Source organism: Oncorhynchus mykiss, chromosome 28 (genome assembly GCF_057628025.1).
Source record: "Oncorhynchus mykiss isolate SJ-2025 chromosome 28, ASM5762802v1, whole genome shotgun sequence".
Taxonomy (NCBI): Eukaryota; Metazoa; Chordata; class Actinopteri; order Salmoniformes; family Salmonidae; genus Oncorhynchus; species Oncorhynchus mykiss.
Window position 1 is genome coordinate 8,923,625 of NC_143049.1, and position 13,876 is coordinate 8,937,500.

The 13,876-nt window shown below is 46.0% G+C and overlaps 1 protein-coding gene and 1 long non-coding RNA gene across 6 annotated transcripts in view; one reads left to right on the forward strand and one right to left on the reverse strand.

The window, feature by feature from the left end:
* The window catches only part of LOC110508443 (CUGBP Elav-like family member 5), a 51,136-nt gene that overhangs the window by 20,866 nt on the left and 16,394 nt on the right, over window positions 1-13,876 (reverse strand). The gene's annotated exons all lie outside the window — the stretch shown is intronic.
* The window catches only part of LOC149970704 (uncharacterized), a 193,236-nt gene that overhangs the window by 8,226 nt on the left and 171,134 nt on the right, over window positions 1-13,876 (forward strand). Inside the window, exon 3 of one of the 2 annotated variants that reach the window (XR_016492931.1) lies at window positions 6,154-6,178. The exons of the other annotated variant lie outside the window; for it this stretch is intronic. This is a non-coding gene — a long non-coding RNA (uncharacterized LOC149970704). Of the gene's footprint in view, window positions 1-6,153; window positions 6,179-13,876 lie in introns of those variants that run through there. 2 annotated transcript variants of the gene reach the window in all.

Below are 13,876 nucleotides of genomic sequence, written 5' to 3' on the forward strand. Positions count from 1 at the left end.
TCCCTCCCACTCCAAATGCCATTACTGACCATTTCCATAAATTTATCCTAGGTTCAAAGGTGTTTTGGTGTTTGAAGTGTGTATGGGGTGTGGGGAAGACATCAAAGAGAGATGGGGATGCTGTGTGTGTGTGTGTTTGTGTGTGTGTGTGTTTGCGCGTGTGTGTATGCGTATGTGTGTGTGCGCATGTGCACGCACGCATGTTTGTGTATGTGTGTTACTGTGCACGTACATGCATATGTGTGTAAGTATGTGTGTTGTGGCCTTAGGCTGGTTGGTATCTAAGGACGGTGGTGTAGCAGTAAACACCTTGCCCTCCATCTCTCTGACGGTGTGGAGCAACAGCAGTCTGTCTGCTGCCTTCGGGTATTATCATAACATTTGAACTTCTTGGGGTAAAATAAGTTAGAAAGCTATGAGACAAGTTAAAAGTGACTTTGTGTTGGCGGGGGACAGGTTGTACATGCAAAACAGGTGCCTTTGTTGTGATAATGTTCATATCACTATTGTAAGTAGTTCTCTGGATGAGCTGAACATATAGGCACAGATGATGGAAAACAACCATCAAAGGCCTATGCGGTACTGATACACAGCCGAATCCTATGGAATTTCCTATTCCCCTTCCATCTGGTGTTATGCTCACATTTGAATGCATACTAGCACTTTACATGTACAGTACAGTGCCTTCGGAAAGTATTCGTACCCTTCGACTTACTCCACACTTTGTTGTATTACAGCCTGAATTCAAAATGGATAGTTTTCTTCTTCTCACCCATCTACACACAACATCCCATAATGATGAAGTGAAAACATGTTTTAAGACATTTTTGCTAATTTATTGAAAATGAAATACAGAAATATCTCATTTGCATAATAATCATACCCCTGAGTCAATACATGTTAGAATCACCTTAATCAGCGATTACAGCTGTGAGTTTTTCTGGGTACGTTTCTAAGAGCTGTACACACCTGGATTGTACAATATTTGCACATCGTTCTTTTTTAAACTAAGTTGGTTGTTGATCATTGCTAGACAGCCATTTCTATGTCTTGCCATAGATCTTCAAGATGATTTATGTCAAAACTGTAAGTAGGAACATTCAACGTCGTCTTGGTCAGCAACTCCAGTGTAGATTTGGCCTTGTCTTTTAGGTTATTGTCCTGCTGAAAGGTGAGTTTGTCTCCCAGTATCTGTTGGAAAGCAGACTGAAACAGGTTCTCCTCTAGGAATTTGCCTGTGCTTAGTTCTATTCCATTTCTTTTTATACAAAAAAACTCCCTAGTCCTTGCCAATGACAAGCATACCCACAACATTGATGCAGCCACCACCATGCTTGGAAATACGATGAGTGGTACTCAGTGGTGTGTTGTGTTGGATTTACCCCAAACATAACGCTATCCATTGCCCCCCCCCCCACCCACCCACATTTTTACACTGCTGCTACTCTGTTTATTATCCATGCATTGTCACTTTACCTCTACCTACGTGTACATATTACCTCAATTACCTTGACAAAACGGTGCCCCCGCACATTGACTCTGTCCCGGTACCCCCTGTATATAGCCACACTACTGTTATTTTATTGTTGCTCCTTAATTATTTGTTATTTTTACATTAAAATTTTTACATTTAAAATGTTTAATTGTTATTTTCTTTATTGAGAAGCTTGGATAAATAAGGTGCCCAGAGTAAACTGCCTGCTCCTCAGTCCTAGTTGCTAATATATGCATATTATTAGTATATTTGGATAGAAAACACTGAAGTTTCTAAAACAGTTTGAATGATGTCTGAGTATAACAGAACTCATATGGCAGGCACAAACCTGAGAAAAAAATCGAACCAGGGAGTGGGCAATCTGAGGTTGGTCAATTTAACTCAGCTCCTATTGAAGATACAGTGGGATATTGGTCATGTTGCACTTCCTAAGGCTTCCACTCGATGTCAACCGTCTTTAGAAACTTGTTTGATGCTTCTACTACGAAGGGGGGCTGAATGAGAGGGGAATGAGTCAGAGGTCTGCCAGCAGTCACGCGCTGGTCACGCGCATTTCACATGAGAGGTATCTCCCATTTGTTTGCTTTTCTGAAGACAAAGGAATTCTCCAGTTGGAATATTATTGAAGATTTATGTTAAAAACATCCCAAAGATTGATTCCATACATCTGACAAGTTTCTACAGACCGTCACTGAACCTTTTGACATTGTAACGGTTTTCTGTACGTGAAAGAGAGTCGGACCAAAATGCAGCGTGGCTATTGCGATCCATGTTTAATGAGACAAAGTAACTACGATCAAATACAAATAAACGTAACACGAAAACCAAACCAGCCTAATACTGGTGCAAAGTAACACAGCGACAGAAACAAGGACAATCACCCACAAAACCCAACACCAAACAGGCTACCTAAATATGGTTCCCAATCAGAGACAATGACAAACACCTGCCTCAGAACCATATCATGCCAAACATAGAACTAGACAAACTAGACATGTAACATAGAATGCACTGGCGGCCCCTGGCGGCTCCTGGCGGCACTGGCGACCCCTGGCTGACTGGCGGCCCCTGGCTGACTGGCGGCACTGGCGGCTCCGGGCAGACGGGCGGCGCTGGGCAGACGGGCGGCTCAGGCGGCGCTGGGCAGGCGGGCGGCTCAGGCGGCGCTGGGCAGGCGGGCGGCTCAGGCTGCGCTGGGCAGGCGGGCGGCTCAGGCTGCGCTGGGCAGGCGGGCGGCTCAGGCTGCGCTGGGCAGGCGGGCGGGCGGCTCAGGCTGCGCTGGGCAGGCGGGCGGCTCAGGCTGCGCTGGGCAGGCGGGCGGCTCAGGCTGCGCTGGGCAGGCGGGCGGCTCAGGCTGCGCTGGGCAGGCGGGCGGCTCAGGCTGCGCTGGGCAGGCGGGCGGCTCAGGCTGCGCTGGGCAGGCGGGCGGCTCAGGCGGCGCTGGGCAGGCGGGCGGCTCAGGCGGCGCTGGGCAGGCGGGCGGCTCAGGCGGCGCTGGGCAGGCGGGCGGCTCAGGCGGCGCTGGAGAGGAGGAAGGCTCTGGTAGCACCGGAGAGGGAGACTCCGGCAGCGCTGGACAAGCGAGGCGCACTGTAGGCCTGATGCGTGGTGCTGGCACTGGTGGTACTGGGCCGAGGTCACGCACAGGAAGCCTGGTGAGGGGAGCTGCTTACCGGAGGGCTGGGGTGTGGAGGTGGTGACGGATAGACCGGACCGTGCAGGCGCACTGGAGCTCTTGAGCACCGAGCCTGCCCAACCTTACCCGGTTGAATGGTCCCGGTCGCCCTGCCAGTGCGGCGAGGTGGAATAGCCCGCACTGGGCTATGCAGGCGAACCGGCGACAACGTGCGCAAGGCTGGTGCCATGTAAGCCGGCCCAAGGAGACGCACTGGGGACCAGATGCGTAGAGCCGGCTTCATGGCACTTGGCTCAACGCTCACTCTAGCCCGGCTGATACGCGGAGCTGGAATGTACCACACCGGGCTATGCACCCACACTGGGGACACCGTGCGCTTCACAGCATAACACGGTGCCTTCCCGGTCTCTCCAGCCCCCCGGTAAGCACAGGAAGACTGCGCAGGTCTCCTACCTGGCGCAGCCATCCTCCCTGTGAGCCCCCCCCAAGAAATGTTTGGGGCTGACTCTCGGACTTCCATCCGCTCTGCCGTGCTAGCTCCTCATAATGCCACCTCTCTGCTTTTGCTGCCTCCAGCTCGGCTTTGGGGCGGCAATATTCCCCTGGCTCTGCCCAGGGTCCTTTCCCGTCTAGAATCTCCTCCCAAGTCCATTTCTCCAAGTAGTGCAGCCTCTCCCACTGCTGCTGCTCCTGCTGCTGCTTTTGCCGTTGCCCATTACCACGCCGCTTGGTCCTGTTGTGGTGGGTGATTCTGTAACGGTTTTCTGTACGTGAAAGAGAGTCAGACCAAAATGCAGCGTGGCTATTGCGATCCATGTTTAATGAGACAAAGTAAACACAATCAAATACAAAAACAAATAAACGTAACACGAAAACCGAAACAGCCTAATACTGGTGCAAAGTAACACAGCGACAGAAACAAGGACAATCACCCACAAAACCCAACACCAAACAGGCTACCTAAATATGGTTCCCAATCAGAGACAATGACAAACACCTGCCTCTGATTGAGAACCATATCAGGCCAAACATAGAACTAGACAAACTAGACATGTAACATAGAATGCCCACTCAGCTCACACCCTGACCAACCAAAACATAGAAACATACAAAGCAAACTATGGTCAGGGTGTGACAGACATTTTATCGGCAACTAGTGAACACGCTTCGTGAGTTTTGATTTGTTTACCAAACGCGCTAACAAAAGTAGCTATTTGGACATAAATTATGGACATTATCAAACAAATCAAACATTTGACTTTAGAACCCTGACTTTAGAGATCCTGTTTATGTCTCTATTTTGGTTTGGTCAGGGTGTGAGTTGGGTGGGTATTCTATATTATATTATTTGTATTTCTATGTTTTGGTAGGGTTTTCAATCAGGGACAGCTGTCTATCGTTGTCTCTGATTGAGAACCATACTTAGGTAGCCCTTTTTTTTCCACCTGTCTTTGTGGGAAGTTGACTTTGTTTAGAGCACATAGCCTTTAGCTTCACGGTTTTGTTTTTGTAGTGTTGATTGTTTTGTTCCGTGTCATTTTCCAAATAAAGAGAAAATGTACACTCACCACGCTGCACCTTGGTCCTCTTCTTTTAACGGCCGTGACAAAACTTCCCACCACAAACGGACCAAGCAGCGTGGTAAGGAGGAGCAGCGTGTTCAGGAGGACTGGACATGAGAGTTTATCCTAAATGGCAAAGGATCCTGAACATGGGAGGAGATCCTGAGAGGAAGATGGAGGCAGCGAGAAAGAGGGCCCAGGTTTACACAGGGTCACGGCTGGCACTAAAGACCGGGAGGCCACTCCCCCCAAAAATTGGGGGGGTCACATGGGGAGTGTGGCAGAGTCAGGATTCAGACCTGAGCCAACTCCGTGCTTACCGTGGCGAGCATGCAACTTGTCAGGAAACCGTGCTATGGGGTGATGCACACGGTGTCTCGGTTGAGCATTCACAGGCCGGTGTGCTCTGTGCCAGGTGGAAGTGGGCATTTGCCGGGTGGAAGCGGGCATCCAGCCAGAACAGGTTGTGCTAGCTCTCCATGGCAAGAAGCCTCCAGTGGTGATCCATGGCAAGAAGCCTCCAGTGGTGATCCATGGCAAGAAGCCTCCAGTGGTGATCCATGGCAAGAAGCCTCCAGTGGTGATCCATGGCAAGAAGCCTCCAGTGGTGATCCATGGCAAGAAGCCTCCAGTGGTGATCCATGGCAAGAAGCCTCCAGTGGTGATCCATGGCAAGAAGCCTCCAGTGGTGATCCATGGCAAGAAGCCTCCAGTGGTGATCCATGGCACGAAGCCTCCAGTGGTGATCCATGGCACGAAGCCTCCAGTGGTGATCCATGGCACGAAGCCTCCAGTGGTGATCCATGGCACGAAGCCTTCAGTGGTGATCCATGGCACGAAGCCTCCAGTGGTGATCCATGGCACGAAGCCTCCAGTGGTGATCCATGGCACGAAGCCTCCAGTGAGGAGTCATGGCACGAAGCCTCCAGCGACTGTCTCTAGTCCGGAGCCTCCAGCGACGGTCTCCAGGATGTGGGTATGTTTCTGCGGTCCTATTGCCAGGACCAGCTGGCGTTCGTGCCCTGGGCTGAGATGACACAAAACTCGCTCCGCCACTTCTCCACTAACCTCTCTCCCTTCCAGTGTGTACTGGGGTACCAGCCGGTTCTGGTGCCTTGGCATCAGGGTCAGACCGAGGTTCCTGCGGTGGACAACTGGTTCAGGCGCGCGGAGGAGACATGGGAAGCCATCCGTGTCCACCTTCAGCAGGCCGTGACGCGCCAAAAGAGGAATGCAGATCGCCACCACAGTGAGACCTCGGTGTTCGCACCGGGGGACAGGGTCTGGCCCTCGACCCGAAACCTTCCCCTCCACCTGCCCCTCCACCTGCCCTGCCGGAAGCTGGGTCCACGGTTTGTGGGGCCATTTAAAGTCCTAAGGAGAGTGAACGAGGTTTGTTTTTGGTTACAGCTTCCACTCGATTACCGTATTAACCCCTCGTTCCATGTGTCTCTCCTCAGGCCGGTGGTGGCTGGCCCGCTCCAGGAGTCTGAGGTGCGGGAGATTCCTCTGCCCTCTCTGTACTCCGTTCGCTCCATACTGGATTCGAGGCAAGGGGCCTTCAGTATCTTGTGGAGTGGGGGGGTACAGCCCGGAGGAGAGGTGCTGGGTTCCGGTCGAGGACGTGTTGGACCCATCTATGCTGCAGAAGTTACACCGTCTTTGTCCGGATTGCCCTGCGCCTCGCCCTCTGGGTCGTCCCAGAGGCTGGTGTTGACACGCTGGGGGGGGACTCTTCCATCACACCTGGTTCCAATCCCATCAATTACATGTTGTGTATTTAACCCTCTGTACCCCCTCATGTCCTTGTCGGTGATTGTTTATTGTAAGTGCTTGTGCTCGTCTGTCCTGGTGTGCGTCGGGTTATGTACCCATTATTTGATTGTTCTGTTTTCTGGTGGGTTTTTTGTTATTAAACTGCACCTGAAACACAGTTTTTGCTCTCCTGCGTCTGACTTCCCTGCCGCCATTAGGCTATTATGGTAGTTTACATTATACCTAAAAACATGCCGCAGTGTGCCTCTGCCCTATTGTGAATATTTCAAAATGTAATGTTGTCTGCCAACACTCTGTCCCAAATCTCTGAGTTTTATGCCATTGTTTCTGATGAGCATATCAACGATTGCAGTTTCCTGCACAGCAGTGAAAGTCCTACCTCTCCCTGCCTGTGGGAGGTAACCATTGGGTCCTAAGCAGAAATACAAAAACAATTACACACAAGTGGGTTTGGAGGCTTTGCTCAATTTACTTCTGTAATATGCAGTTCAGTCAGATGCCCTTGCAGAATGCACATCTTACCTGTTTTGCCGGAAATTTCTTACAATAGATGCCACTGTTGAGCGTTGCAGATTTGTCTGCACTCTTAGACCAGCCTCTCTCATTGATAGACCATGATTTATTACATGATCAATCATAGTGGCCCTAGTCTCATCTGAGACGACAGTTCTTGATCTTCCTCTCAGTCTTCTTCCACCACGCATTCATACTCCTCTCCCTCTCCCAGCCACTCTTCTTCCTCTGTCAGCCACTTCTCTATCTCTGGCTGTTTCCATGTTTACATTACTGTACAGCATTATTCCAAAGATGTCCCCTTTTGTGTAGATGGCAATGAATTTGAAAGACTAACACCTGAGTAGGTGTTCAGCTACAATGGGAATCAGCTGTGGTTGGTCTAATTGTTTTGATAAAATTACATTTTTTAGATTTGGAATATATTTCAATACATATTACTATAGAAATGTAGCAAATTGCTGTCAAATTGCTTATTCAATTTTGTGTTATTTTAGGTTTTGACCTTAAGTTTAACAGTTTTGAAAAGAGTATGTGCAAATTGGCCTGTAGGTACATAGAGTTTTGGTGGTGGTCAGTGACACAGCATCTCAGTTTAATCCATTTTAAATTCAGGCTGTAACACAACAAAATGGGTAAAAAGTCAACAGGTGTGAATGCTTTCTGAAGGCACTGTTTTTAATGTCACATGGTAACCAATCATTTCCCCAAGCGAATCAATCAAGTACAACTATATTCAGCACAGAGATAGCTGCGTACACACACACACATCTCATCATATTTGCTATGGATGGTGTCAGTGGTGTGGTGCTATTTTTTTTAGGTGAGGGAGTGCAATTCTTTTTAAATAAAATGATGTTATCATTACTCAATCAAAAGTTTGTGCTGACAGATGAAATATCATTATAAAATAGGTGCATCAAATGCACCATCCAATTGCAACGTCTGCCTATGCCCACGCGTATTCTGTGTTCTATTTTTAACATCTTAAACGTTCTATTTTTAATACCCTCAAACACCAAAATGGGCCATTATCACTTTCAATCATAAATGACAATTTTTCACGTTTTACCCGTGAAATGTCCAAACTGTATGCGGACTAATAGCCTTTCTTATAGGTCTATTTTGTTTCAATCAAAGCATATAGCCTGCAGTGCGCACTGTTGACTTGTGGCCGCATGACGAAATAAATGTGATTATTCAGCATCAGATAAGAAATGACTGCGATGGTGTTTTTGGTGTAAGATATTGTAGTCATACTATGCTACAGTAGGCTTATATGCAATTATATCCGGGCTTATATCCAATTATATATGTAAAATGTGAATTATTCATTAGCCTATATGCCTACGTATCTTGCGAGACATTGATTTCCGCTTTGCTCTTTACTAAACGAGCACCATTGTGATAAGTGCTAATCTTCTATTTGTAATAATACTAGTAAGTGATGAGTAGGATTATTAGGCGGATACAACATCTGGATGTGGATTATTTGAAGAGATTTGAGCGCCCTTTGAATCATGTTGCTGAAAGGACAACACCGTAACCAGGTGGTCACATATCATTCTGGGTTCAACTGCGCAAGAGGCCTCCGTGGAGTTTTATGAACATCAAGGCAGACACGGTGAATTTGGATGCTAGATCTCGTTGGCGTGATCAGTTTGTCTGCATACGCAATAGAGGCGGTACGTTTCTGTAAACTAAGCACTCAGACAGTAGGGCGAGTTCAAATGCGTATTACAAGAGCCCCAAGTCCATACATTATTTTTTTTGAGGACACATGTTTTAGCAATCCCTAGTAGAGTACCGTCTGTCTGTTCTTGTTACGTCGGATTTGGCCCACTCAAAGTGGTCGGCAAAGTGGTCAAGCCTCCGACCAATGGGCCTCTGCACACATGCCAACAGACAGTTATTCATCATTCCTCCCACCGCCAGAGAGAACGACAGGGAATAAACCACCATGTAGCTGCTACCTATAGGCTGCTATAGCCTACATATGTATTTAGTTTGTCATTTTATAATTTTAATGGAATTTTAGTGGTACTTAAATATAATTTATTTTGAATTTATCTGTGTTTTCTCAAATTGTAAAAAGTGAGAGAGCACCTTGGATGGTGGATGAGGTAATTTACCTCTCAACCACAGGGGTGCATCTCTTACTTATCCCCCTGACACCTGGAGAACCCCTCACTACGATCAAAGGTTCCACCCGGTGTATACACTCCCAGGGTTAGGAATATACTGTATCTGTGTTCATATGAATATCTGTCCTGACCTTTTACGGTCTCCTAACCAATTGTGCTATTATGTGTTTTTTTTCGAGATATTTGTAAATTATTTTGTACATAATGTTTCTGCAACCGTATCTAACGGAAGAAAGGAGCCTCTGGATATCAGGACAGCGTTCAATTGCTCGGCCTCCGATCGCAAGGCACTTCAGAGGGTAGTGCGTACGGCCCAGTTCATCACTGGGGCAAAGCTGCCGTCCATCCAGGACCTCTACACCAGGCGGTGTCAGAGGAAGGCCCTACAAATGTTCAAAGACCCCAGCCACCCCAGTCATAGACTGTTCTCTCTACTACCGCATGGCAAGCGGTACCGGAGTGCCAAGTCTAGGACAAAAAGGCTTCTCAACAGTTTTTACCCCCAAGCCATAAGTCTCCTGAACAGGCAACCAAATGGTTACCCGGACTATTTGCACTCTTTCACGATGCTGCTACTCTCTGTTTATCTTATATGCATAGTCACTTTAACTATACATTCATGTATATACTACCGAAATTGGCCAGACCAACCAGTGCTCCCGCACATTGGCTAACCGAGCTATCTGCATTGTGTCCCACCACCCGCCAACCCCTCTTTTTACGCTTCTGCTACTCTCTGTTCATCATATATGCACAGTCACTTTAACCATACCTACATGTACATACTACCTCAATACACCTGACTAACAGGTGTCTGTAATTAGCCTTGCTACTCTTTTTTCAAATGTCTTTCTACTGTTGTTTTATTTCTTTACTTACCTACATACACACACACACACACACATACCTTTTTTTTCCTTCACACCATTGGTTAGAGCCTGTAAGTAAGCATTTTACTGTAAGGTTTACACCTGTTGTATTTGGGGCACGTGACAAATAAACTTTGATTTGATTTGAGCGATAGAGGGTGAGGGAGTATGGTGAGGTTACAAATGAAGCAATGTGTGTCTTTGTGCGCACACGCACACTCGCACACATTCAAGCACTCACTTGTGCAGGCACGCATTGTCAGGGAAAGGGTAGGCTGTAGTACACAGAACAATGGGAATGTGTAACCCACACATAGAGATGAATGAGTATATGGGCAACATGATTGTAACATGAAAACGAGACTACAGCCAATTAGAATTTGGCCCAAAGAGCTACAATAAATTTGCCTGGCTACCCAGACTCCTTGGTCCGGCCAAACGCTATGCCACGCCCGCGGTTGTGAGTTTCTTCAAACGTCAGAGCAACGGATTGGAAGAATTGAGTCGTCAAGCAAACAAGAAATGTGAGGTTCCCCCGACAGTGTGGAGATGTAATCCAACTTGAAATACAAAGGTCCTGTGGGGGAGATATTTCTTTAGATTAATCTCATAGCAGCAGTCTAATGGATGCATTTGTGCGCATATCCACCATTGGTGTTCCTAGATAAAGACCCATGATGGCTGAATGGTTGCTGCATTACAGTAACCTCTGGAAGCATCTAGACAGTGTATGTATCCTGCTGCCTCCCCAGGGTCTCTCCAGTGTTCAGGTATAGATAATCACAGTCTAAGAGCTCAGAGTAGAGGAGAACAGCTCAGTGCATCGACCTATATTCATCTGTTCTGCTCCTCTCTCCCCCTAAGCCCTGCTACTGTGGACTCGATGTTCCAGCACCAAAGAGAGAAGAGACAGCCCCCCCCCCCCCCCCCCCACACACACAGAGAGAGAGCGTGAATGACAAATACATGCACATATACACAGAATAGGACATACTGAAGCACAAGGCAGAAGTGAATGAATACACACACACGCATGTGCACACACGCAAGCATGCATGCACAAACCCACACACACCCACACCTTCAGCTACAAGGTTTGTGCCACACACCATGTGTGTGTCCATGCCCACATGAAAAAAAAGATGACCGTTTACTAAAGAATACAACAGTACTTACTGTAGAATTCTAGAATTAACTGTAGTCTACCGTGGAATACTATACTACACACTGTAGTACTCCTTGATCATGTGTGGTACTTACAATAGAATGTTGCAGTATACCGCTAAAAACACTGTAGTAAATACTACAGTAATGTCAGAAAAAACACTACAGTCCGCTAAAACACTGTAGTAAATACTACAGTAATGTCAGAAAAAACACCACAGTCCGCTAAAACTCTGTAGTAAATACTACAGTAATGTCAGAAAAAACACCACAGTCCGCTAAAACTCTGTAGTAAATACTACAGTAATGTCAGAAAAAACACCACAGTCCGCTAAAACTCTGTAGTAAATACTACAGTAATGTCAGAAAAAACACCACAGTCCGCTAAAACTCTGTAGTAAATACTACAGTAATGTCAGAAAAAACACCACAGTCCGCTAAAACTCTGTAGTAAATACTACAGTAATGTCAGAAAAAACACCACAGTCCGCTAAAACTCTGTAGTAAATACTACAGTAATGTCAGAAAAAACACCACAGTCCGCTAAAACACTGTAGTAAATACTACAGTAATGTCAGAAAAAACACCACAGTCCGCTAAAACTCTGTAGTAAATACTACAGTAATGTCAGAAAAAACACCACAGTCCGCTAAAACTCTGTAGTAAATACTACAGTAATGTCAGAAAAAACACCACAGTCCGCTAAAACTCTGTAGTAAATACTACAGTAATGTCAGAAAAAACACTACAGTCCGCTAAAACACTCGCAATTTGTGCCACCCATAATTGAGAAACTTACATGCCAAGTATTGACTAAATATTGTGTTTCCTATCCGTTCAGACCCCAGTCCTACCTTACATACAGGCAGTAGCGGTACGTGGGTAAAATCACCGGGGGAGCCAGTAATTGCGTTGTTTGGGAGAGAGAATAAATCCAACCAAACCTATGTTTTATCACAAAACCGGATAGCAACATCTGTCCAGTGAAGTTCACAAAGCATATTGCATGTCCAGTAACAGACAGTTACATGACCCGCAGCATGGTCAAGCAGGTTAATGTTTCCTATGTTCGGACCACTAAACAACGGTTGATTTTAGAACCAACGAGTGTTATTGCAGGTCGCAAAAGAAAACAGGTGCTGCCACTATTCCAGCACCATTTCAACTTCAACATTTCAACATAATCGAATCACCTCTGCTTGGTCTGATACAGTGACAACTTAAAGATAACCAAAAACAATTTAGTCCAATCAACTTAAGCTAAATATGATGTCTCTGTCCATGGTTCTGATTTCTGGATGCATGTGTGCCTGTTCATGCAAGTAGACAAACATGTTGACTCACCCTACTTGTAGAGAAACACCAATGCCATCCTCCTCTCTTTCACCACTCTATCATACAGTACACACTTTTATTTTTTGTTGTCCTAGGCTACCCAGCTAAAATGCTTGTTCGCTAGCTTAATTTCCATTCATGGGCAATGTTAGCTAGTTAACATTAGCCTTCTACATCTGGCTATCGTACATATTTGACCTTCCAACCACTCAGGTCAGGGGCACAACAATGTATGAATTAATGGTTGGAAAAATGTCTAATTTAGGAAAGGGCAAATTTTAAATAGCTGGCTGCCGGAGAACAACAACACAACGAGATGCAACAATTCAAAAAAAAATTATGTCAATGACATATGCTCTCAATGGGATTTGATAGGAGTGAAGCCAAATCCAAGCTGGCTTCCCTTGACACTTCTGTTTGGTAGGCCAGGATTCACAGTTGAGCTCACTCAGTTTAGTTCAAAGCTGATTGGAAAATGTTGTATACTTTTTTGTCAATGGAGGCCAGATGCTCGCTGGTTTCCCTTGCCTTCAACGCTATGGGCGGCAACAATGTCACTCGTCACTCGTTTGGACCAGACAGCATCAGATAGATGGGCTACATGTAGAGAGCCAGAGAGGCACTGTTTCGCTCTCTCGGATGCTTTCTCCTAAATTGATACATTAAGCCTCTTGCGAATTGAAGGAGATTCATGAAACTCAGAGAGACTATATATATTGGTACTTTTTTTTTGGAAAAGCCTGACTTCCCTTGGCATCCACTTCTATGTCAAAGATAATACAAATAATAAATTATAGCAAATACTACAGTAACGTCTGCAAACACACTACATCAATTCCTATAGTATTAAACTACAGTTTTCATGTACTACAGCATTCATACTATAGTTACTATAAATGCTATGTCCCATTTGGCTCAGTTGGTAGATCGTGGTGCTTGCAATGCCAAGGTTGTGGGTTCAATTCCCATGGGGAAAATGTATGCACTCACTACTGAATGTTGCTCTGGATAAGCACATCTGCTAAATGACTAAAATGTATTTAAAAACATTAAATACTACAGTTTTACTTTACTATAGTTAACTGTAAATACTACAGGAAATACTACAGTTCAGGCTACAATTATGTCATCCATTCCATTTCGCTTAGTACAATACCAATTGCCATTACATCTTGGAAATCGGCACAAAATGATGCATGCGGGTGTGTGTGTGTGTGTATGTGTGTGCTTGTGTGTGTGTCTAACATAAGCTGGGATTCGCAAGGCCCCCTTGCCCAGAATAGCCTCTCTTATTTGGGAAAGCAGAAGTGATGTTGTAATGCTGGATAATTGTCGGATGGAACGAGAGAGCGAGAGAGAGAGAGAGAGAGAGCGAGGGAGGG